Source organism: Meriones unguiculatus, assembly GCF_030254825.1.
Source record: "Meriones unguiculatus strain TT.TT164.6M chromosome 13 unlocalized genomic scaffold, Bangor_MerUng_6.1 Chr13_unordered_Scaffold_34, whole genome shotgun sequence".
In the NCBI taxonomy this organism is placed as follows: Eukaryota; Metazoa; Chordata; class Mammalia; order Rodentia; family Muridae; genus Meriones; species Meriones unguiculatus.
The window spans coordinates 6,704,366-6,731,571 of NW_026843646.1; the positions used below are offsets into that span (position 1 = coordinate 6,704,366).

The 27,206-nt window shown below is 43.8% G+C and overlaps 1 pseudogene; it reads right to left on the bottom strand.

Moving 5' to 3' along the window:
- Window positions 1–22,660: 22,660 nt before the first annotated feature.
- LOC132650910 (small ribosomal subunit protein uS2-like) lies at window positions 22,661–25,854 on the bottom strand (annotated as a pseudogene).
- Between the last annotated feature and the right edge of the window lie 1,352 nt (window positions 25,855–27,206).

Below are 27,206 nucleotides of genomic sequence, written 5' to 3' on the forward strand. Positions count from 1 at the left end.
GACCCTCAGCAGGGTGGATTAAGGGTGTGGTTAGGCAAAGGACTTAAATAGACATTTCTCCAAAGAGGATTTAGAAATGACAGACACACAGGAAAAATGCTGAACACCACTAGTCATTCAAGAAATATAAATCAAGAGGAGAGTAAGACATCTACTCAGGTAGGCCTGGTGGTAAATTCCATATTGTTAACCTCAATATTGTGGGTGAAAATTAGGCAGGAGTATCTAGAGTACAAGAGTAAACTAGGTTACAGATTAGTTAGGTCTCTAGTGAGACCCTGTCTTAACAGCAACAGCAAAGGTTAATAATTCATACTTATTGGGCCAGGCAGTTGTGGAGCATTCCATTAATCCCTGCACTCACTCAAGAGTACAAGGGGGACAGATCTCTGGGTTTGAGGCCAGACTGTCTACAGAGTGAGTGCCAGGGCTACACGGAGAAACCCTGTCTTAAAAAGCAAGCAAACAAAAATTAAACCAAAACAACAAAAACCCAAAACAAACAAACAAACAAAAAGTAATCCATACGTCTGAAGATGTCTATAATATTTAAAAGAAAACAAGTGTTTACAAAGATATAAAGTTAGAAATAAAGTTAGAATCCCTGTTCAGTGCTGACAGATAAAATCATTACCATATGTAAATTCACTACTGTCTAGTAGTGTTACTTCTAAGGATATACCAGGAGAATTGCAAATTGGTACTCAGATACTTTATTTTAAGATTTATTTATTTTATACATGTGAATGCTCTAACTGCATGTACACCTGCATGCCAGAAGAGGGCAACAGAGCCCAGTACAGATGGTTATGAGCCACCATGTGCTGGGAATTGAACTCAGAACCTACAGAAGAGCAACCAGTGCTCTTAACCACTGAGCCATCTCTTTAGCCCCACTCACATACTTTTTATACATGGTCATGGTACTAGACAGAAACAATGCCCCAAACCACCAGTGGATAAGCAAAGCCTGGTTTGTACATACAATGGAAGGTTATTCAACAGTAAGGGAGAATGCAGTACTGATGCTCAGATGTGGTCAAAAGCAGTACTAATGATACAGCAGGGATAAAACTAGGAAACAAGCCAGGTGGTGGTGTGAATCCTAGCACTCAGGATGCAGAGGCAGGCAGAATCTCTGTGAGTTCAAGGCCAGCCTTGTCTACAAAGAGAGTTCCAGAACAGCCAAGGCTACACAGATAAACCCTATCTCAAAAACCAACCAATCAACAAGCAAAAACCAAAAACCCTAGGAAACAATATACCAGACAAGAATAATTCAAGTTATAAGAAAGAGGCAAACCCATAGAATCAAAAAGCAAGTGGTTATTGCCAGGGCCTAGAGAAAGAAATGGTAGTGTCTGTTTAATGGATTTTGGATGGGTGAAGAAAATGTTTTGAAACTAGACAGATGTATTCATTGTCCAACAGTGAGATATATTAAATGCCACTGGAGTGTATATTTAATTTTATGATATATAAATTTTATCCCAGGAATAGATAATTTTTTTAATTTTATGTGTTTGGATTTTGCATGTTCATGTTCCATATGCATGAACATGTTCCTCCTGTTTCTGGAGGAGACAAGAGGAGTATCCCATGTACCTGGTATTACAGATGGATGGTTGTGAACTGTCAAGAGAATTCTGGGAGTCGAATTTGGTCTTTGGAAGAGCAACACAGTGCTCTTAAGTGCATAGTCATCTCTCCAGTCCCTTATCCCTAAGTTCAAAAAATAAGTAAAATTTAGGGAAAAAAAAACCCACACTAATAATTAAAAAAAAAAATAACACCCATGTGGTGTCCCACCCCTCTTGTAACTTCAGAGAACACGAGGGAGGTTACAGGGGGCAAACTCTGACTCATAAGGAAGGACTTTCTAACTGGGCTGTTAATGAGATTACTCTTTACTGAAAAGATGGAGGAAGAGCTCCCCAGGACATGACTGGGAAAATGTCTGTATGAGTTATTTTGAAAACCACCCTACTCTTCATCACTTCAGTTCTGCTGACTCCTCTGTCTGACTAGCAGCCATTTACGAAGGAGGTCCTGAGTTAAAGCACCCCCCCCCCAGTTTCAATTATTCTAGCATGACCCAGCTTAGCCTGTTCAGACCCCTGCTGAAAAACTCTGCCCTGTCACTGGGAATATAGCTTAATGGTAGAAGCCTTTCCTAGCATGTATGAAATCGTAAATTCAGTTACCAGCATTGAATCCGGAAGGGAAACTCTGGCCCATAAAAGAGAACTAGTCAATCAGAGCAGCTGAGCTGATGACTCTTTGACTTCACAGCTTTAGTCACGATCTTCCAGCTAGTCATTGTCAGATGGTGTATGTGTTGCACTAAGTACATTGTCATCTCCCATATATAATATATTAAGGATCAAACCCCTCAGCGAATGATGGTCTCACAAAGATAATTTCTAAACCACGGGTTCTGAAAACTTCAGTCTTAATTCGCATACATATTCTACTACTAAACTTCATGATCATTAAGCTGTGACAAAGGAAACTCATACAAGTGTTGTACCAGCCAAATTTGAAAACATCATTAGTGGATATTTTGTGAACAGGGACTGTTTCTGAAATGAACTGATTGGCCTGCTCTTTGATCACCTCCCCTTGATGGGGAGCAGCCTTACCAGGCCACAGAGGAAGAGAATGCAGCCAGTCCTTATGAGACCTGAGAGACTAGGATCAGAATGAAGGGGAGGAAAACCAGCCCTATCAGTGGACTGGCAGAGGGCCATGGATGGAGAAGGGGGAGGGTGGGTTGGATTGGGAGAGGAGGAGGGAGGGAGCTACAGGGGGGATACAAAGTGAATAAATTGTAACTAATGAAAATTTTAAAAATTAAAATAAAGAAATAAAAAATAAACTCAATCGACTAGGATAATCTCTAGACTGGACAAAGAGCCCCATGAATTTATCTGACTGCCCTTTTGCAATAGAGCAACTTGGAAGTTAATACCTGCTTCAGCTACCAGAACTTTGAGACAAAAAAACAGTGAAATTCAGGTGGGCAGGTCTCCCTGGGGAGAGACAGGACCATTTCAGGAGGATCCCTGGGATGCCCTGATGCCCGGTTCCTAGGAGGAACCCAACTCTCTTGGGCACTCAGAGGAAAGCCCAAGCTGACCTTCCCCAGCCCAGGCAGCCCAGAAACCATAGGCGCCTCTGAAGATTGCACAAGTCTTTTCCTCCCCCGCCAGCTCGGTGGCTTGTTTCTAAAATTCCCATCTGCACAACATAAACAAAAAACGTGCAGCCAGAAAGCCTTGGCGATGCAAATTCCAAGCTTCCAGCCGAGGGCGAGAGAATCTCCTCCCTGTTGCCAGTGGCAAGCAGGCAGCAGAAAAAGAGCAAACTTTCCACTGACCCCGCACCCCTCCATGCCCTTCTCCCCGCACTGCAAAAGGGAGAGAAGGCAGAAGGAAAGACCCTGCTCCAGGAAAATAAAGAATGGGGGGGGTGTTGAAGCAGATGCCCGGCCTCTAAGAGCACCGCCTCCGTGGTGAGAATGCGCCCGGCCGCCCACTTTCTGAGCCGCGGGTGCCAGCGGCCTCAGAAGAACCCGAAGGCCGAGCCCGCTTGGGTGGGGCGGGGGAGGGGCTTGCGCGTGGCGCAGGCGCAGTGCGCGCCTCCATTGTCCAGCGTGACGTAAGCGCCATTACTATGGCTACAGACGCTGAAGGGAAAAAGCTGAGCTCCTCCGGGCCTGGTGGGCGGCGGCAGCGAGGGTTGGCGACGGGAACCCTCTTCCCGCGCGCGGTGGCGGCGGTCACGGCTTGGCTAGTGGACTACTTCATCGTGGTAGGGTGAGACCAGGAGAAGCCAGGTAAGGGTGTGGGGTGGGCGCTGCCTCAGCTCCGCCTCCGCCCCAGACTCTGCCTCCGCCTCCTGGCTCCGTCTCCCTCCTTCCCTGGGCTCCGCCTCCCTCCGCCCCCGGGCTCCGCCTCTGCCCTGGGCTCCACCCCCGGCCCCGGGCTCCTCCCTCCACCCCAGGGCTCTGTCCCCACCCCGTCCCAGGCTCCGCCTCTGCCGCAGGTTCTGCCCCGAGGTTCAGCCTCCGCCTCCTCGGGCTCCGCCTCCTTCACCTCCGGGCTCCGCCTCCATCCCCCGGGCTCTGCCTCCGCCCCACCAGGCTCCGCCTTCGCCCCGGGCTCCTCCCGACGCCCCAAGGGCTCTGCCCCCCACTCAAGTTTCTGACTCCATCTCCCGGGCTCCGCCTCTGTCCCCACTAGGCTCCGCCTCTGTTTTCTCGGGCTCCACCTCCCTCCTCCCCCGGGCTCCGCCTCCCTCCCCTGGGCTCCTTCCCCTCCTCCACCTCTGGGCTCCGCCTCAGACCCCAGCAGCCATCCAATGGGCTAAGTGGTGCTGGTTCTGTCATCGCAGCCAGGAGGCGGGAAGGAGAGAGGGTTGGGTCCCGAGGTGGAGGAGCGGCGGGTCCACGGGTATCAGCCATCCCGGTGCAGCCGAGTTTGGCTGGCTGTGGGCGTGTGTGAAGGACCCACAGGACCGCGGTCGCGGGTCTAGGCCTGGGTGGTGCAGCCGGGGGCTGGGAGGATCGGGAGAGCCTGCGCAGGTTCTGCCAAGAGCTTCTCTGGAGGCTGCTGGTACCTGGGACTCCGCCCTCCTCCCTCCGGGGTTAGGAGGCGGGGGTGCATTGTGCAGAGGTCCTAGGAATATACTTGCACCCTGCATCCTGAGGAAGAGTGATGCTGGGGCCAGTCCTCCCGGAAAGGAAGTGCAGAGAGTCCAGTGCTTCCACAGCCTGCATGTGGGTTCCTGGAATTAAACTTAACTCATGAGGCCTGACAGCGAGTGCCTTTTTCTGTGGAACCATCTTGTTGTTACATATTTTCAGTTATATTTTTCTTTTTCCGTTCCTTTCTTTTTTTTTTCTTTTTTTTCTTTCTATTTCCTTTTTCTGAGACAAGGTCTTACTATGTAGTCCTAGATGTACTTGAATTATATATATAGATGACACAGACACTCAGAGTCCCACTTGTTTCTGCTTTCCAAGTGCTGCAATTAAAGGTGTGGGCTTGTGTGTACACACACATGAAATGGGGAAATCTGAATAAGAATGGTGGCTTCTTATATGATACCAGCATCCTAACAGTGATACTGTACTGTAAGGATGCAGCTTGTCTGCTGAAGATAACGTGGTAAAGGGATCCATGGTGTCTCTTATTCTTTTCACTGTTGGTAAATCTACAACTTTATCAACATAAAAACTCCAGAAACCCACCATTAATCCCAGCACTCAGAGAGTGCAAGTGGATCTCGAGTGTTCAAGGCCAGCCTGGCCTACAAAGCGAGTCTAGGACAGCCAAGCCTACACACACACACACACACACAGAAATGTTTTCTTGAAAAACAAAGAGTCCAGAAACCGTAAAGAAGTTAACATGTACTTTAAGTATTTTGATTTTTCCTCGACATTGATGAGATAAGGAAGTTCTTTGTCTATATTTGTCTTTGTCAAAATTTGTCTATATAATTTTGGAAAAACATACTTTTTAATGATAGAATCATACATCTGAGGATCAGCTTCATTGACTTTATTACTATTGAATACTTACTGCTTTCAGTTTTGTGCTTTTTATGCTAATGTTATTATTTACAAGGACATAGCTTTAAAATCACTGATTTTTATGACAGCTTGATAATTCATTATTTAAAACTATATTTTTTGGGCATGGTGAGATCGCTCATTTGGTAAAGTAAGTGGTTATTGTGTAACGAAGGCCTAATCCCTAGCACCCATATAAAAATAGCGAGGTTCAGTGATGCACAGCATCTGTAACCCAAGGGCTGGGGAGGCAGAGACTCCTGGAGCTTCCTGGCCACATAGTTTAGCCGCATCAGTGTGCTTCAAGTTCTGTGAGGACATAAGGTGGACAGTAATGGAAGAAGACACCATGTCCACCTGTGTTCTCTACACTCATATACCCACATATATTATCTTCCCCCCCAAAAAAACCCTCATTTTACTTTATATTTGGATGATGGTGGAATAATTAGGAAGTGTAATTTGTCTCTAAAAGACAAAGTTACTTATTTAATTACCTTTACTTTTCATACTGTTACTTTGTTTTAGTTTTATTGAGATTTGTCTAAGTTGAGTGATGACTAATTTTTTTTATATTCCTTCATGTTTATTTTTTTGTTCTACTGTTTTAGAAATAACCCATCCAGCTGGGGATGTAGTTTAGTAACAGAGCTCTTCTCTAACATGTGCAAGGTCCTATGTTTTAAGAAATGGCACAGGCAAAAATTATTTGCTGGCAAAATTCTTTATATAGATTTTATTAAACTATATTAATTTACATTAATAATCACTTGAAGTCCTGTATATTTTAAAAATCAGTTGGCTTCAGTGTATTAGAAAAAGTATTCGATATGGTTTGCAATTATTAAGCCATATATTGCAGGTGACATAAGTGAAAGTATGTTCTTCCATAAGTAAAATACTGTATTTTGAGACTGAATTTGTGTGTGTGTGTGTGTGTGTGTGTGTGTGTACACTGTGGCATATGTCTAGAGGAGAGACGACGACTTGCTGAAATGTGTTCTCTCCTACAAAGCATGTTCTGGAGATCATCAGGCATGTCTGCAAGAACCTGCCGAGCTGTTTCTATGGCTTTGAAAATGAGAGTTCTTAAGAACCAAGAATTAACAAAATTGTGACCCAAGAAGGACCTGTGTGAAGAAAGTCAGGAGTACTTGCTGTGGAAATGATGGTGTGGATGCTGAAATTAGTAAAGATTCATGATAAATTAATGTGAGGGCTGTAGTAGGAAAAGTGGTTGAGAGCAACAAAGATTCTAACCTGGGTAACTGGTATATAAATTCAAGCAAAGGTAGAAATAACTGAATTTAATTTTGGACGTGTTAAATATGATTGTTTTTAATCAAAATGGAACTGTTATTTGGGTGTTCAAATACATGAGCCAGGAATAAAGACAGGTGATGATTAGAGATTTATTTAGCAGTTATCAATACCCAGTTTTTTTTGGTCAGACAGCAAGAAAGGAATGTGTAACTTAGCAGAATTACAGGCAGGGTGCAGGGAAGTGGTTATAATTTCAGTTGAGGATCTAATGATGTTCTCCTGACCCTTTTGTGGGTAATCATAGCTGCTGTCATTAAGAAGGTAACAGTCACATCATGCCCTGAATTCTGATCATCACCATCCAAGTGAAGTGTGAAAAGATAGAGCAAATAGCGACTAACCATGAAGATCTGGGAGTCATCAGCACAGACAGAGCTGTGGTTTGTGTAGATGTCCTCAGAATGTTGTCACAGAGATAGGAAAATAAATGACCAGGGCCCAGGCTTTGGGGTACACCATTGCTTAGGGGATGAAAGAAGAGGAACAGCAAAAGGATTTGGTGGACTTTGAAGAGACCTTCAACTCTCCCTAATAGATATTATTCTTCTTATAGGTGATATGCACCCTATTTTTCTCTAGTTACATGGCTGTGCAGAAGAGAAAGATTGCTTTCAAATTAAAACTATTTTTTAGTTTCCTTTTTTTCTTTTCTTTTTTCTTCTTTTTGGAGGGGGGAGAGAGTCCTCAAGGCAGGTTTTCTCTGTGTGTGTAGCCCTGGCTATTCTGTAACGCTGAAGACCAGTCTGGCCTCATACTCACAGAGGTCTGCTTACCTCTGTCTCCCAAGTGCTGAGATTAAAGGTGTGTATCACCTGATGAGCAGACAGTACTCTTAACCACTGAGCCAACTCCAGCTCTCTTTAAAATTTTAACAGATATAATCATGTGACTATGTCTACATTAGTTGAATATAAATGGAATGACAAATTCAATGTTTCAAAAATGTTCTAAGGAGAAGAGGGTGTGTATTCCCAGCTTTTCTTTACCTGAGACTGGAGATAAGCTGGGCAGTGGTGGCTCAGGCGTTTAATCCCAGAGTTTGGGAGGCAAGGCAGAAGCATTTGGATCTCTGAATTAAAGGCCAGTCTGGTTTATAGATCTAGTTTCAGGACAGCCAGGAAACCTACAGAGAAACCCAAACCAAGCAAGCAAGCAAGCAAGCAAGCAAGCAAAGGACTAGAAATCTAGCAGCCATCTTGGGTAGGAGTAAGAGAGCAAAGAGCTAGAAAGAACTTGGATGATGAATGAGTAGGGTTGCTATAGCAGGTCTAGATAACTGCTTTGTGTTTGTTTGTTTGTTTATAACATGATAATTAATAACATATGTTTAAGTCACTATAGTTCTGAGTTTTTAGTTTCATGATGGCAAAACAGGTATAAGGTGACAGGATGGGGTTATTAGGATCTACGGTCATAGATAGTGAAGGAATGTTTCCCAGTGTCCTGGTTAGCCAATTGAGACTGTTGAAAGGAACAGTTTTTGAAGAATTTTGTGGTTGAACATACAAATGATCTAGTAATGATCTAGTAATATACAATGTACAGTTAAGAAGGAGAAAGGAAAGTCTCCCTCCTCCCTGTGGCCTCCTATTTTTTCTTCTGAGTATTTAACTCCATCATTGAATGGCAAATCATAAACTGCAAGTTTACTCCAGTGGATGATGTATTCTTTTGAGAATCTTTACAGGGTTTTCTTTTCCATTTTTGTTGTTTGTTTGTTTCCCCAAGACAGGGTTTCTCCATGAAGTCCTGACTATACTGGAACTTCCTCTGTAAATTGAGACTACTCTCAACTCAGAGATCTGCCTTTCTACTGGGATTAAACGTGTGTGCCAGCACTGCCTAGAATATAAGATCATTTTTAACTCTGATTTTTCTTAGTTAATTGTTGTTTTATTAGACAAATTGCAGAATATTGGTAGAAGAAATGATAAGAATTGAGGTTAGCTGATTAAACACCCCATGTGAGTAATCTCATTGTTTTAGGTATGAATATATGTTTGGAAAACTTTGAATATATTTTATTAAAACTTAAAAAGACCAGCTCCATGTACTAGTGTGGTCTGGCTTTTTTCTTTCCTTCCTTCCTTCCTTCCTTCCCTTTTACTTTTGAGACAGGATCTCTGTAGCCTAGTCTGTCCTGTAACTCATTAGGTAGTTGCCACCAGTACTTGCAAACTTTACAATTTAAGAGGAAAATACAAAGGAAGTAATTTTTTTGAGACAAGATAAATTTTTTGAGACAGGATTTCTCTGTGTACCCTTGGATGTCCTGGTCTCACTTTGTAGACCAGGCTGGCCTGGAACTCACAGAGTCTGCCTGCCTCTGCCTCCCTGAGTTGCTGGAATTATAGGCTTGCACCAAAATGCCCGGCTTCTAATCTTTATTTTTTTAAAAAATATTTTATATCCCTCTCTCTCAGTTTATTTTATTTTCACTTTTTATATTTCAGATTTTTGAGATAGGGTTCCTCTGTGTAGTCCTGGTTGTCTTGGAATACAGATCTGCTGGCTTCTGCCTCCCAAATTCTGGAATTAAAGACATTGGCCTAATTCTGTTTCTTAATGATGTATTACATAAGAGTTACAAGTTAGTTTTCCAGCATTGGAGCTGCTATAACAAAGTGTAAATTTGAGTAAATTTGAGGGCTTAAAACAACAGGTGGTTATTGCATAATTTTGGTGGGTAGCTCTGAAATTTATGTGTTAGGCAGTAACTCCTTTGGGGGCTTCTAGGGAAGAATAGTCATCCTCTCTGGTTTAGGGGATTCCACAGAGTTCTACCACTTACGGCACCATAATTCTATTTTTGCCCTCTCTTCATATGGCTTTCTTTGTTTGAATATTTTTTTTATTTTCATAAAAAAAAACAATTTCGTTGTTTGGCCTGTTGCATTTCTATAATCCCAGTTATTTTGGGGGCAGATGCTAGAAGATGGCTAGAAGTTCAAGGCTTTTATGAGTTACAGAATGAGTTCAAGGCCTGACTGGGCATGCCAGAGCCTGCCAACAGAGTTGAACAGTACCTGAGTGGGGAGTGAGAACAGATCACACTACACACGGGATGGTTTGAGGGGGCTGTCATTCTGGCTGAAGCAGCGCAGGTTTATTCCAGGGTTCATTATTTATAGGCAAAGCAAAAACAAGTCACATTAATACAAAAAGAAAAAGATATGGAAATGCCTAACTTCTTTACAAAAACTACTTCCCCAGAAAAGTAGCTAAGGCAAGGGGTTTGAAAACAGGAGAGAAATGCTTTGAGGTACCCTTATCTCAAAGATCCTTTTGTCCTGTAAAATAAACAGTAAGATTTCAGAAATTTCAGGCCTCACAGCACCCAGACTAGAAGGCAGAACCTACTGGGGTGGGGCAGGGAAGGGGCTTGCGCGAGGCGCATCGCAGGCGCAGTGCGCTCCTCCATTGTCAATTGTGACATAAGCGCTGTTGCTATGGCTACAGCAGCCAAAGAGAAAGGCTGAGCTCATCCCGGGCCTGGTGGGCGGCAGCGGCGAGGGTTGGCTACAGGAACCCGCTTCCTGGCGCGGTGGCAGCAATTCTGGCTCGGCTAGCTGAATACTTTGTCTTGTTAGACTAAGACCAAGAGAAGCCAGGAGAGGGTGTGGGGCAGGTGCCGCCTCCGGGCTCCCAGGCTCCGCCTCCGCCCTCCCTGGGCTCCGCCTCCATCCCCGGGCTCCGCCCCCGCCCCCTGGCTCCGCCTCAGGCTCCTCCTCTGTCCTCCCCGGGCTTCGCTTCCACCTTCTTGGCCTCCTCCTCCGCCCGCCTGGCTCCGCCCACGCCTACAGGCTCCTCCCCCGCCTCCGCCTCTGGGATCCGCCTCTGGGCTCCGCCTCCACCCCAGCAGCCATCCAGTGTGCTAGATGGTGCTGGGCCTCCATCGCGGCTGGGAGGCGGGGAGGAGAGAGGGTTGGGTCCCAAGGTGGAGGAGCGTTGGGTCCACAGGTGTCAGCCATCACGGAGCCGCCAAGCCTGGCTGTCTGTGGGCGTGTGTGAGGGACCCGCAGGGTGGTGGTCACTGGGAGAGGCCACGGTGTTGCAGCAGGGGCCTGGCGGGCTGGGCGGGTCGGGAGAGCTTGCCCAGGTTTTGCCAAGAGCTTCTGTGGAGGCTGCTGGTACCCGGGACCGCGCCCTCTGGCCGCCCAGGTTGGGAGGGCAGGAGCACACTTTGAGGAGTTCTAGGGGTATACTTGTGCCCTGCATCCTGAGTAAGAGTGATGCTGGGACCAGTCCTGGAAAGGAAGTGCAGAGAGTCCAGTGCTGCCTCCTGCCTGCCCTCGGGCGGGTGGGGTAGGGGAGCTTGGACATCCCAGGCTAACGAATGTACTTGAAAAGGCGACAGGATCGGTGCACATTTCTAGGAACGTTTTTTCAGGACGTATGTGCTGGCATTCCAGAATGAAATGACTCTTCTTAAGTAAAGACAGCCACTCCAGATGCTCTCTCTTACTTAGCTTTCACATGATTGGATTGTTCTCTTTATTCAGCAGAGAATTCTTCATAAGGAACAGTTTGGCAGATACACTGCTGTTTATACTTTGATGGAATTGCACAAACAAGAGTATACAGGGTTCACACAGGCTTACTTTCCTATTTGTATCTCTTTGTGTTGCTATTTATAGATAAGCAGGATGTAATAACAAGGTTACTGTAGAGTTGGGGAAGCTCTTTTATTTCAGGGTAATTCCAGCTTTACACTTACAAGGAATTTTAGCTACCAGCCCTGAAGCTCCTTGTCTCAGGAGATGCTTGGGCTGTATTTTGCTGATTGTTAGTCATTGGTAGCACTACAGTACTAATGTTCTTCTCATCACTTTTATTATTTATTCATCCCTAAAATTTGTTTAAGAGAAGGGATCCTTCACATTTTTTCTCCCTACTACCTAATTGAGGTCACTTAAGAGAACTGCTTGCAGGTTGGTGAGATGGCTCAGCAGAAAAACACTCTTGCTGGCAATTTTGGAGACCTGAGTTCGATCCCTGAATTCATGAAAAGGTGGAAGGCAAGAGTTGTCTTCTGACCTTCCTATGTGTTCCCTAGTATGCATGTTTCACCCGCATCTTGAACACACAAACACACACACAGACTAAACAGAAGACACTGACATGTATTTAGAGAATCTTCATGCTGCTCCATAATATCATGTCATTTCACTTTTTAGTTTCTTACAGACATAGTCTTACCCAGACTCTGCCAGTGTAGAGAATCAGTTTTGTTTTTAATCTTGTTCAGTTTTCAGTTACATTGTTCTTTTCCCTAAAACAATATTTTATATATATTAAATATATATATAATATATATATATATATTACAGGCTTGAATATATATATATATACATATATATATATGAGAAAACCTTGATGATAAAAACCTTGATGTTACCTGACATTAATGGAATATTCAAGCCTGTAATTTAAGGGAGTAAAAGTGAAAGGATAGATCAATTTTCCAAAGTTTCAAAATTGCAACTTATCTATACTATCTATAATATAAGGGCTATCTATAATCAGCCTTTAATCTAGGTGCATCTAGACTCAATTTTTTAAAATCTTTATCAACTAACTTAATGCATATAGAATAATCATTATTTTTTCAGATTAAAATCAAAAGAAGAAATATTACATCAATTAAAATGTAAATTCATTATTTTATAAAGATTACTTTTCCCTTAAAAATAGAAACTATGATGCTTGTTTAGCTGAACTATGATCTGTTCATGAAAGCTGTGAGAATGTTTCCAGATAACATCAAGGTTTTCTCAAAGTTGGGACAATGGGTGGCAAACAGGTACAAAACAAAAGATGACCCATCCTATTCCACTGTGTTTATGAATCCCTTCTTGTGATAATTTTGTTATAGCCCAGTTTGTGCTGTTAAGAGTAGAGAAAGGGATCTGGAGCTACAGCTCAGTGATAATGCTCTTGCCTGGTATGCAGAAGGCCCTGGGTTCAATCCCAACTACTTCCAAAAAAAAGAGTAGGGAATGAAATATCTCCTCAGACATATTTCCACCATCAATCATCCAAAAATCAAACTCATCTTTGGCCAGAATATGAGATCCAGGAAATGAACCTTAGAGAAACCTGACAATAATGGAATTATCTGCTGGCCCTTCTGTAGTGTCTAGATACTGTCAGACATGTTGAATATGACTTTTATCATATAGTAGCAGACAATAAAATAAGTAAGATAATATCCCTTTAAGAGATCATAGTCTGCAAAGGAGTAAGCAATACCTTACAAACTGCAACTGACTTGAAAGTTATTCTCTGGCTTCATCACCCATTCATTTTCACCATTTAGAAAATCTTATGTCAGTGTTCCAGCCTTGCTTCAGCACTTCTCAGAAAGTAAAGAGAAGGTTATTTGGTTCAGGGAGACTTGGGCCAAAATATTAAATAAATGTGTTATTCTAAGAGAGCACTGAATAAATAAAACTGAAGTCACAAGGTCAAGCCAACATTTCTCAAGCGGGGGCTTTCCTTGCCCTGTCAACTTTAGAGGACTAGAGTTTCATGTTATTAAACTAGGAAGTGCCTGTACTAGTCCTTAGAAACAAATTTACTGTGACAATCTCTAAAGAGATAGACAGCACACTTTAAGATTTTGCAAAAACATACTATTTCCCTAATACAGAAATGAATTATATGCACCAGGAATGTCCCCCCCAAAAAACTACATAGTTGAGTTGAAACTAAGTAGAAATGCAGAGTGAGCAGAGCTCAGTGGCACAGCACACCCTTAGTAAGGCCCTGAATCCACCTCAGAACCAAAGAACGGAAGAAGGCAAGGCAAGGAAAGCAGTTAAGCAAAGATTTTAACCAAAAGAACATAAGAATTTAAGGGCGGAGCAGAATGGGTCAGTCAACATCCAAGTCTACACAGAGATACAGTCAAATGTGAGTGAACAGGTCATACAACTTGCTAAGAGAGAAAAAAAAAGGCGATTAGGCCACCAGTCTGCAATCAAAGGCATTAGCCTGTTTTCCAGTAAAGCCACATTTTCCCAAGGTGTTACCTCATTAGTACTTGTAGCTAAGAAGGAATAACAAGGCTTTGAAAATCTTTAGCAGGGATTCTGTAGACTTCAACACTAAAACACAGTGTTTTTTTTTTTTTTTTTTTTTTTTTTACTGCCTGAAAGCTAATTCTGGTGGACAAGTTACTTATTTATCCTAATTCTACTTACAGAATACAACACAAAGCCATTCTTCTTTTTATGGAATTACTGAATATTATATTAAGTTCTGTGCTTTTCTTTCCTAAGGTAAAATGTACACCTTATGAAACTAAAACCTGCTTTACTTATGTCACTTTATTCACTGTTTTTCCATGGTTAACAGTTGTCCCGGTTTGTTTTGCTGTTTCTGTTATAAACACTAATCAAAGCAACTTTGAAAAGGGTTTATCTTGCTTACAGTCCATGGAGAGAAGCCAGGACAAAAACTCAAAGCAGGGACTGAGGCAGAAACCAAGAAGAAACAACACTCACTGGCTTGCTCAGTTTACCTTTTTTATACAGCCCAGCTTCACATGAAGGAATGGTACCATCCACTGCAGGAATGGTACCATCCACCTGCAGGAAGGTACATCCATAATGGACTGGGCCCTCATACATCAATTAGCATTTTAAAAAATGTCTGTACCCCTATGCCAATCTGATGGAAGCAATTCTTTAGTTAAGGCTCCTTCCTCTCCTTTTAGTCAACATGACAGCCACAGTTAGCCATCATAACAGCTACAGAAAAAGAAAACAGGCTGGGCATATAGCTCAGTGGGGTAGAGGGGAAAGGAGGAGGAAGGAAAGAGGAAGGGAGGAAGGGAGGGAGAGGAAAGAGAGAGAAAATATGTGTTTCTATGTACAATCCCTAGTATAGGTAGGAAAAAAGTAAATAAAGTGTAATTAATAAAATATGAGGAAAAAAAGAAAAAAACTAATGATGCTCAAAGAATGATGGAAACGAGACATGTCAAAAAGACATAGAAGAGGCTGGAGAGATGGCTCAGAGTTTAAGAGCACTGGCTGCTCTTCCAAAGATCCTGAGTTGAATTCCCAGTAACCACACTGTGGCTCAAAACCATCTATACTGAGACCTGCTACCCTTTTCTAGCCTGCAGGCATACATAAAGACATAACACTGTATAAATAAGAAAAACTCTTAAAAAAAAGAAAGAAAAATGGCACAGAAGCAAGATATATGAGCTCTCATTGGTCAAATGACAAAACAATTTAAACATCAAAATGGTCTGAATATCTACTTCCTCCCAAGATTCCTATGTTGAAATCCTAAGACCCAAAGTAAGGAACTGCATGAGATCTTTGGGAGGTACTCAGGTCTTGAGGTGAAGTCCTTATAAGTATGTTCATAACTTTATTAAAGAGATCCTATAAAATCATGTGGCCTTTGGGCCACTGAAATTAAAGTTAGAACAGGACTGTAGACAAGCATGCCCCCAACTAGACTTCATATTTTAACTTTGGACTTTCCAGAATTTACAACTTTGAAAAACAAATCCTTTGTTTATAAATCATTTGTCACATAGCTCCAGGAGACTGAAACAAACAATAACAGTACAGTCCACTACAGAAGGCACATAAATCATGAATCCATATTGATGTAAGTGTATGGCAAATGCATTAACATTCTGATGAGGACCAAGACACAGAGTGACATGGTACTCATGAGGATGCAGGGTATTAACTGTGTAGTAGAAAAGCCTGGCAGACACTGAAAGTGAAAGTATGTACCACCTGACAAGATACACTGTGTGCCAATGTTGTGATACCCTTAATCAAGCATATGTATCAATCCATGAGAGCACAGGGAGCTGAGAGACAGTCTGCAAAAAATAACTAACCTGGGATATCCGTATTGTACAGTATAAGCATGGTACAACCAACAGACCCAAATAAAATAAGTACTTGAATCCCACCAAGAAGGGGAAATAAAATAGATATCAGAGACATGGGAAGTGGAGGGAGAGAGGAAGTGGGTGGGAGGGGGGTGAAAAGAGGAACAGGAGGGGGGATCAGGTGTGGGGAAAGTAGGGATGGGGACAAGAAGGAAGGAAAAGAAGGGACATTGGTATTGGGACATCTCTGAGACAAGATGAAGACCTGGAATTTTGGAGACACCTGGTAAGATATGGGGTGATGAGAGTGGCTAAGACTCCTAGCAGCAGGGATATTGGGACTGAAGTGGACACATCCTGTAGCCAGTGGAGGGAAGGGGACAACAACCAACTCACAAAACCCTCGACCCAAATTTGTTTGCCTATAAGGTATGCAGGGATAAAAGATGGAACAGAGATTGAGGAAAAGGTCAATCAATGACTGGCACAACTTGAGGTACAACCCATGAGAGAGACCCAACTTCTGACACTATTAATAATACTCTTTTATGCTTGTAGACCAGAGAATAGCATAACTGTCATCTGAGAGGCTTCATCCAGCAGATAACGGAAAATGTTGCAGAGACCCACAGCCAAACAAACATTAGGCAGAACTCTGGGAGTCTTGTGTTAGAGTTAGAGGAAGGACTGAGAGAGGTGGAGGGGTAGGCCACCAAAGAAGACCTACACAGCCTGCTCACCTGGGACCATGGGGCCTCATAGAGACTGAACCTCTAACAAAAGAACATTCCTGGACTAGTCCTAGCCCCCCAACACATATGAAACTGATGGGCTGCATGTCCTCAGTTGGGTCCCCTAACAACTAGAGCAGGTGCTGTCTCTGACTTGGACTCTGTTGTTTCGCTCTGGATCCCATTTCCCTAACAAGGCTGCCTTGTCTCAGTAAAAGCACAGGTACTTAATCCTGATGTAACTTGATGTGTCTGGGTGGGTTGGTTGGGGGGTTATAGGGAAAGTGGGTGGGAAGGTCAGACAGGGAAGAGAGGAGGGAGTGGGGTTGTGAGTGGGATGTAAAATGAACAAACAAATAAATTATGAAGAAACAATATTACTGACCTGTATTTATCAAAAGTGACAATATTATAAAAAAGATGAGGGAACTGTTCCATATTGAAAGAGACTAATGAGATAAAGAAACAATGCAACACTTAAATGTACCAACTTCTTTCAACAATTAAGTGATTAATAACATAGTCAACAAAATGAAATTAGAAGGAGTACTGTGTCAGCGTGAATTTCCTGATTTGATAACTGCACTGTCCTTAAGTACAATAATGTTCTTGACTGTGTAAAATTGACACTAAACCATTCCTAGTGACAGGTCAGCAGTTTCCTCTCAAAATGTCCAAAGTAAAAGAGCAATTTATGTACCATACTTGGAACTTTTTTCAAGTTTGTTATTGTTTCAAAATTGTTGTGGGGGAAGCTGGACATGGTCTTTAACCCCAGAGCTTGGGAGACAGAGGATGGAGGATCTCTGTAGGTTCAAGGCCAGCCTGGTCTATGTAGGGAATCCCAGGATAGCCAGGGCTCTGTAGAGAGAATTTGTCTCAAAAAATAAACCTAAATAAAATTGTATGGGGAAGAACAATGAGATGAGTAGAACAGCAGCACTCTAGTGCTACCAACGACCGACAATCATCCAAACACAACCTAAGCACCTCCAGAGACAAGGGGCTGCATGGCTGGTAGCTAAAATTCCTTGCAAGGGTAAAACTGGAATTACCCTGAAATAAAAGACTTTTCCCAGCTCTACAGTAACTTTGTTATTACATCTCGCTTATCTATACATAACAACACAAAGATATAAAAATAAGAAAATAAGCCTGCGTGAACCCTGTATACTCCTGGGTGTGCAAATCCATCAAAGTATAAACAGCAGTGTATCCGCCAAACTGTTACTTATAAGAATAGTCTGAAGAATAAAGAGAACAATCAAATCATGTGAAAGCTAAGTGAGAAAGAGCACCTGCAGTGGTTGGCTGGTTGTCTTTTATTTAAGAAGCATTTCATTCTGGAACGCCGGCATATACATTCTGAAACAATGTTCCTAGAAATGTGCAAGGCTCCTGTCGCCTTTCCCAGTACATTCATTAGACTGGGATGTCCAAGCTCCCCCACTCTACCCGCCCTAGGGCAGGTAGGAGACAGCACTGGACTCTCTGCACTTCCATTCCTTGAGGACTGGCCCCAGCATCACTCTTCCTCAGGATGCAGAGCACAAGGGTATCCTAGAAACTCCTCAGAGTGTACTCCCGCCCTACCAACCCTGGCAGCACGAGGGCGCGGTCCCAGGTACCAGCATCCTCCACAAAAGCTCTTGGCAGAACTCAGACAGGCTCTCCCGACCCGCCCAGCCCTCCAGCCCCCAGCTGCACAGCCCCTGCTTTGCCTGGCGACCGCAGTCTAGCGGGTCCCTCACACACGCCCACAGCCAGCCAGGCTCAGCTGCTCCACTGTGGCCGACACCCGTGGACCGACGGCTCCTCCACCGCCGGACCCAACCCTCTCTCCTCCGCACCTCCCAGCCACGATGCCAGGCCCAGCACCACTTAGCCCACTGGAAGGCTGCTGGGGGCGGAGGCGGATTCCAGAGGCGGAGACGGGGGAGGAGTCTGCAGGCGGGGGGGGGGCACAGCCCTGGGGCGGAGGCGGAGCCTGAGGCGGAGGCGGAGCCTAGTGAGAGCGGAGGCGGAGCCCGGGTGCAGAGGCGGAGCCCAGGGGGGTGGAGGCAGCACCCGGGAGATGGAGGCAGAACCCGGAACCGGGAGGGGGCAGAGCCCTGGGACGGAGGGAGGAGCCCGAGGGGAGCAGGGGTGGAGCCCGGGATGGAGGCGGAGCCCAAGGATGGAGGAGTAGCTCGGTGGGGGTGGGGGAGGCAGAGCTCGAGGCAGAGGGAAGCGGAGCCCTCGAAGGTGGAGGCAGAGCCCTGGAGAGGAGGGAGGCGGAGCCCGGGGGCAGAGAGGAGTCCAGAGCCGGCACCCGCCCGACACGCTTACTTGGCTTCTCCCGGTCTCAGCCTACTACGTTGAAGTAGTAGCCGAGCCATGACTGCTGCCACCGCGCCCGGGAAGCGGGTTCCCATAGCCGCCCTCGCCGCCGCCATTGCCCACCAGGCCCGGGAGGAGCTCAGCGTTTTCCCTTCAACCTCTGTAGCCACAGCAACGGCACTTCCGTCAGGCTTGACAATGGAAGCGCTCACTGCGCCTGCCCTGCGCCTTGCGCCCGCCCCTCCCCCGCCCCATCCGAGAGGGCTCGGCCTTCGGGTTCCCCCAGGCCGCTTGGACCCTCGGCTCAGGAAGTGGGCGGCTGCTCCGAGGGGGAGCTCTTAGAGGCCGCCCTCTGCCTCAACGCCCCCCTCCCCTATTCTTTATTTTCCTCTATCAGGGGTCTTTCCTTGCGCCTTCTCTCTCCCTTTTGCAGTGGGGGGAGAAGGGCACGGAGGGTCATGAGGTCACTGGAAAGCTTGCTCTTCTCTGCTGCCTGCTTGCCACTGGCCGCGCAGCAAAGATTCTCCCGCCCTCTGCTGGAAGCTTGTAATTTGCACCACCGAGGCTTTCTGGCTGCACGTTTTCCATTTATGTTGTGCAGATTGGGATTTTAGAAACGTGCCACCGAGCTGGCGGGGCAGAAAAAGACTTGTGCAATCTTCAGAAGTGCCTATGGTTTCTGGGATTCCTGGGCTGGGGGCGTTCACCTTGGGCTTTCCTCTGAGTGCCCAAAAGAGTTGGGTTCCTCCTAGTAACAGGGCATCAGGGAATCCCAGGGATTCTTCTGAAATGGCCCTGTATCCTCCCCCCCAGCCCCGCCCACCCGAATTTCACTACTTTTCTATTTCAAAGCTCTGGAAGCTGAAGCAGGTGTTAACTTCCAAGTTGTTCTGCTGTGAAAGCGCAAGCGAATTAATTCATGGGGCTCTTTGTCCAGTCAAGAGTGTATCCTAGTCAATTGAGTTTATTTTTTTTATTTCTTTATTTTTATTTTTTTAATTTTCATTAGTTACAATTTATTCAATTTGTATCCCCCCTGTAGCTCCGTCCCTCCTCCCCTCCCAATCCCACGCAACCCCCCTTCTCCACCCATGCCCCTCCACCAGTCCAATGATAGGGGTGGTTTTCCTCCCCTTCATTCTGATCCTAGTCTCTCAGGTATCATAAGGACTGGCTGCATTGTCTTGCTCTGTGGCCTGGTAAGGCTGCTCCCCCCTCAGGGGGAGGTGATCAAAGAGCAGGCCAATCAGTTCATGTCAGAGACAGTCCCTGTTCCCAAAATATCCACTACTGATGTTTTCAGATTTGGCTGGCACAACACTTGTATGAGTTTACTTTGTCACTTCTTAATGATCATGAAGTTTTAGTAGTTGAATATGTACCCAAATTAAGACTGAAGTTTTCAGAACTTGTGTTTTAGAAATTATTTTTGTGAGGACATCATTCCCTGAGGGATTTGATCCTTAGCATGTTGTATATAGTAGATGCCAATGTGCTTAGTGCAACACATACACCCTCTGCCAATGACTAGCAGAAAGCTAGTGACTAGAGCTGTGAACTCAGAGTCATGAGCTCAGCTGCTCTGATTGACTAGTTTGCTTTTATGGGTGTTTCCCTTCCCGATTCCATGCTGGTGATTGAACTTATGGTCTCATACATGCTAGGAAAGCCTTCTACCATTAAACTATATTCCCAGTGACAGGGCGGACTTTTTCAGCAGGGGTCTGAGCGGGTTAGGCTGGGCCATGCTAGAAAAACTGAAACTGAGGGGGTCGTTTAACTCAGGACCTTCTTTGTAAATGGTTCCTAGTCAGATGGAGGAGTCAGCATAAGTGATGAAGAGTAGATTGTTTTTCAAAATAATTAAAGCAAACAAAACCTCCCACCACACCTCCTGTAGACATTTTCCCAGTCATGTCCCTGGGTGCTCTTTCTCCACTTTTTTCAGTAAAGAGTAATCTCACCTCCTCCAGAGACAGCCTATTCCACAGCTTAACAGCCAGCCCTTTAAGAAAGTCCTTCTTTATGAAGTCAGAGTTGGCCCACTGTAACTGCCCTCATGTTCTCTGAAGCTACCAGAAGGGGAGAGACACCACATGAATGTGTGTGACTTTTAAAATTGTTATTGTGGGATCCCCCCCAAGTATACCTTCTCACGACCCATAACAAAGGAGACTGAGAGATGTGTTGGAAATTTCCCTGTTACATCACCACATCTCAGACCACTCAGTTGCCTAAGCAAGAATCTTAATGACTGCTACCCATAATACTGGCCTTTCTCTCAATCCCACATTTGTCATTTAGTCCTGTTGCTCCTACTTCCCACATGTCCACTTCACACTCACTTCATTGTCATCTCCCATCTTGATAGTTTATAATACCTTCCTTACCCTTTTCCCTGTTTATTGGTTCCATGTATGTAAAAAAAAATGGCTTTTTATATGTAAAACTCATTTTTTAAGATCAGGTTTTACGTATCTCAGGCTAGCCTCAAAAATGCCAAGCACATAAAGATGATGTTGAACTTCCGATGCCCCTGACTGCACCTCCTTATTGGGATTACAGGTGTGTACAAAACACGAGGTTTCATGGATGCAAGGCAAGCACTTTACCAACTGAGCTACATTCCAAGCCCTTATATAGAAAACCTAAAGACAAAAAGAAAGATATTGACCCATCTTAAAATTAAGTCTGTAAGCCTGGAGCAGTGGCACACACCTGTGAGCCCGCACTCAGAGAAGCAGAGGCAGGTGGATCGCTCTGAGTTCAGGGCCAGCCTGGTCTACACAGAAAAGCCCTGTTTTGAGGAAAAAAAGTTTGTGTACCAAGCACACATTTTCAGTTTGAACTATGTTTGGGGTGCAGGAAAGAGAAATCCAGAGATGGCTGACAGACTGTGTCTTAGGCCATTGGGTCTTGACATTTTTTTCGAAGTACCTGGGACTGCAGTGGTCACAGTGGTACTGAGAGGCTTCTGTTTGGTAAACAGGCCTTGGCTACATAATTTGCAGAGTCCAGTGCAAAACAAAAGTGAAGGATCCCTTGTTCAAAAGTTAAAGATTTCAAAAGCTTTAGCAGAACATTAGAACAAATGTGGGCTCCTCTGAGTGCAGATCCCTAGCACCTGAACAGGGTGTGTTTCCACAAAGCTGACTCTGTTGGTGCAGTGTGTGTGCATGCTGGAGTGGAGAAGGGGGTGTGGTTGCTGGGAATTGAACTCAGGACCCTTAGAAAAGTAGCTAGTGTTTTTAACCTCTGAGCCATCTCTCTGGCCCTTATTTTTTTTTCTTATTTTTTCTTTTGTTTTTTTATGTCTATGAGTTCTCTACATGCATATACACCTGCATGCCAGAGGAGGGCATCAGATCCCAGTATAGGTAGTTGTGAACCACCATGTGGTTGCCAGGAATTGAACTCAGGTCCTCTGGAAGTACAGCCAGTTCCACTAGCCTCCAAGCCATCTCTCCAGCCCCAATATTCTGCTTTTGTTGTTTGGTATTCTGGAGATGACAATGGAACCAAGAACCACCTTGTGCATGCTTAGCACATGATTTACCACTGAGTTACATGCCCCAGCCTCAAAACAATCTCTGCTTGTTGTAGTCTTGTCATTATTGTTGAGATGTTCTCACTACATAGCCCAAGCTCACCATCCTTCTGCCCCAACCTCCTGAGAGCCAGGATTATAGAAGTGTACCATTACACCTAACACTCAAAACTATTGTTTGTAAAATGTGTGTGTGTGTGTTTGTGTGTGTGTGTGTGTGTGCATATTTTCAGCTTTTAGGAACTTTATTTTCCTTCCACCTTTTCTGTTTGCACAGGTTTCTGCAGAGGAGCTCAGGACCACTCAGGGGTGGCTCCAACCCAATCAGTGGCCTTTGCTGTGGTAGCTGCTGACAAGTCCTCAGTGTCTGGCTAGCCACTCTAGTCTTCAGTTGGGAATGCTGGATGGGTTCTGAGGGCACCTGCATACCCTCAGACCAGTCTGTCACCTCGGGATGAGCGACAGTGAACTCAGGAGCTGGCACAGTCCATTCACCCTGGAATTCCTCCTTGGTCATGGCCTTTTCATCAGCAGCCTGCTACTCTTTCTCAGTCTCTTCTGGGTCTATGTAGAAGTAAAGATCAAGCATAATAACCTCCCATGACTGCTCACAGGAGATAGTGCCATGCATGAGGAGTGCTTCCTGGGCCAGCATCCACCACATCAGGCCCACTGAGTGAACTCCCTTGTTGTTGCATGGATGGCAATATCAACATAGTGCAGAGAATCTGTGTTGCACTGGGCATTGGTGAGTAGGTTGACCTAAGCGGCCTCTGTGAGGGGCTGGTTTCAGCCCTGAGATCAGTTACCACTAGAAGCCATGGCTCCCTGAAAGCTGCTTGTATCTGGTTAGTGAAAGTCCCATGTGTGAAGGGGGCAGCAATTGGAGTGGCTACAGTGGCAGTGGCAAACTTCAGCACAGCTTGCTCACCAGTGTTCCTGGAGGCAATGACACTGCCATCAGCAAGGTTCTCAATGGCAACAATAGCCTGAGCTGCAAGCAACAGGTCCTTTTCAGATTTATGATGTAGATACCATCACTTTCCTTTTGTAGATGCATTGCTCCATCTGAAAGTCAAGGTTCCTGCCACCTAACTAGGTTCCTGTGGCAAGGCATTTGAGGACATCCTCCTACTTGATCTGCAGGACATCAAGGGCTCAGAACATTGTGTAAGTTTCCCCTTTAAGTTATGCTGGGAATCAAGAACAAGACCATATGGACCCATCCCCAGGCAGTGCATAAAAGTGTGTGTATGTTTAAATTTTTGTAATCTTACTATTAAGTTTATAGGACAAAAAGATCTTTGAGATAAGTGTACACTAAATCATTTCTATCCTATTTTCAAACCACTTGTCTTAGTTACTTTTCTATCACTATGCTACGATATCATGACCAAAGCAGCTTATAGAAGAAACAGTTGTTTGGGTACTTAGAGTTTCAGATTATAAGTCCATGAATATCATGGCAGGGACCATAGTGGCAGACAGTAATGGCAGGCAGAGCACCAGAGAGAACAGTGGTTAAGAGCTTACATCCTGATCTATAAGTATGAGGCAAAGAGCTAACTGAGAATGGTGTGGAATTTTAAAACCTCAGAGCCGACCCACAGTGACACACCTCTTCAAAAAGATCACACTTACTAATTTTTCCAAAATTGTTCCACCAATGGGAAACCAGATTTTCAAACATATGAGATAGTAGAGGTCATTTTCATTCAAACAATTACACTCCTCAATAGCTTCCTATGTAGCCAAGAATTAAGATAAAAGATTTGAATGTCCCAAAGCATCTCAGGCACTCAGATTCTTGTGCTGTTTTGTTGTTGCTGCTGCTGTTTTGTTTTTGAGACCGAGTTTCATATAGTCCAGGATGACCTTCATTCCTGACCTTCCTGATGCTCCATTTACAGGCATGTGTCACCACACTTGTTTTATGATCTTTTTTGTTTTGTTTTGTTTGTTTGTTTGGTTGGTTGGTTGTAGTTTTGCTTTGCTTTTCATGACAGGATTTTTCTATGTAGCTGTGCCTGGACTAGACTAGCTCTGTTGACCAGGATGGCCTCGAAATCACTGAGATCCAGTGTATGTCACCACGCCTGCTGACCTCTTTTTTTTTTTTTTGACGGGGTATTTTTATCTTTTGTGTAGATGAGTGATAAGAATATTTTACTTGTATGTGTAGAAGTGTACCACATGTGTGCCTTATATCCCAGGAGGCCATATGGCATCAAATTCCCTGTAACAGAAGCTAAAGAAGATTGTGAGCCACCATGGACATGCTAGGAACTCTGCAAAAAAAAGTACAGAATGTTTTGCTTTGTTCTAAGATTTATTATGTATACAATGTTGTGTTTTCATATACACCTGCATGCCAGAAGACGGCGACAGATTTCATTATAGATGGTTGTGAGCCACCATGTGGTTGTTGGGAATTGAACTCATGACAAAAAGCAGCCAGTCCTCTTAAGGAATCCCTCCAGCCTCACAGAAAATACAGAAAAATACAGAAAGTATTTTTCATCACTAAGCCATCTCTTCAGCCCCTCTGGCTTCCTCTTTAATCTTTGTTATTTCTTTTTGGGAACCACTGTTTTACCAGATGCTCTGATATTTAAGTCTCAGCAGAAAGACTGCTTTTTCCAGGCCTTCACTGGAGTTAGTGAAGAATTTCCAAGTCTAGCTTCTTTTATTTGAGACAGCATGTGGGTTACCTTGTCAAAATCACACCACTTGTTTCACCCCCTTGTGAATTTAACTCATTGTACTAAAGTGCTTTAACTCTGGCTTAAAAGGAGTCTGAAATAAAGCAAGGCATCTAGCTTCCAGTAGAGCCTCTCAGAAAGGTCCCATGTGTTGTCTGTTGGTTTATTAATTTCAATCCTCACTCCTGAACCAAGAACAGTTCGACTCTGCTGGTGGGCTCCAGCAATTACTATTATTATTGTTGTTGTTATTATTACTTTCTTCCCATTTATATTCCAAACAAATTCACATTCTTTCATTTCCCCTATGAAACTAAAATGTTCTCAACTCTGGGCCATTGAATACATATATTCTTTATCCCTTCTGGGGTGTTAGATCCCTCTTTCTCTTCTTTAGGTTTCATATTGGATTTTATAGTGATGTATATATTTCTATGCATGGTCTATAGGATTGCTTATGGTGGATTACCCCACAAGAATGTAAGCTTATAGAGAAAGAATGGTGTTTGCATAAATCATTTTCTGTGTGTTCAGAATTTAGCACAGTACTGGGTATCTAATTCACAAACAGTAACTATATGCAGAAGGACAAATAACCTTTTAAATAGTAAATGCCTTGAACAAAGTCTTCATAATCTGATAGTAATACAGAATTCCCACCTAAAGGATGGGAGCATGTAGCATTTTATTTGTTAATGCCAGCCATTGTGCCATCTGTAAAAAACATTTCCTGAAGTCTTTTTATCTTGTTCTGTGACTGGTGTTACTAGGACAGCCAACTCCATGCTTGTTGCCTTATCTGTGTTCTCTTTCATTTATCCCATAGCAAATTACTTCCTTTAAGCTTTGGTGAGGATTAGCATCTGGCTTTATCATATGCAAAGACTATCTGTATCTACCTGTTTTGTACAGAAGCTAGAAATGCAGCTTGGAGGTAGAACATTTGCTTCATATGTACGAGGTAAAGAAGGAGGAGGAGGAGAAAGAAAAGGAACAGGAGAAGCAAAGCATTGCTTTTCTTCATGCGGATGCTCTGCATTAAATACAGGGGTTAAGAGTCTATCTTTCTCAGCCTTCCAAACAAGATAGAAATTACAGATACAGCAACAATGCTATTTATTTTGTGTTAGTTTTTAACCTGTTTCCTCTCCTGACATTCACTGTTTACCTGCTTTATACATAGTTGGTTTTATGTACATGTTCATTTTCTGGGAAGAATCTATGTTTTCATTAGGTTTTATGAGAGGTCAGGTCCTCAGAAAATGTCCTGGGCTTTGCAACCTGCCATACCTATCCCTAGGAGAGCATATATGCAAAGCTGATTATGTCCTCTTTGTACATCATTTGATGTTATGACTTCAGGATGCATCTTGAACCTTGTTTTCAACAAAATGTTGTAAACATGCCCTAAGCTTAACAGGCATTTTGTGCCTAATGAAAAAAAAATCATCATAAAATTTCTTGTTTGAAAAGAGCATCTGAGATAATTATACAATGCACTCAGTTACTTTCACTTTGGTCATTAACATTATTAGTACTATTCATTGTTTTTCATTAGATTTCTAGAGACCCAAGTATGATGACCCGCTTGTAAGGAACTGTGTACACACTATTAACTAAGAAAATAAAACCGCACATTCAAAACAAGCAAAACCTCCAAATATTGATAAGAATTAGTTTTGGATTTAGGGGCCAAAAATAATTCAATTGAAAAGTGAGGAAGACATTGAAACACCATTATTCAACAAGCTTTTAGAGTAAATATTTATGTATATGCATGTAAATATGATGAAAGGATGTACACATAAACACAACTTAAGAATTCTTAAGTGGAACTTAGTTAAGCAGGATTTTTTTCCTTTCTGTTTTCTTGCCAGGAAATTTTTGAACATGTTCCTCCCCTCCCCTTCCCTTTCATTCCTTCCTTACTCAGTGTGAATTTACAAACATTTCTCTTGAATGGATGCAATTCTGTGAAAGCATTGCCCAAAGAACCCCTTTGGGCAACCATGTGGAAATCTGTGCTCCCACTGGAGACCAGAGGTGCCCCAGCTTGTAGTGCTGGGAGGATGGGGCAGGCAAAGTCACGTCTAGACCTTGAAACCCAAATGCATTCTAGCTAATTTTTTTTTTCTTG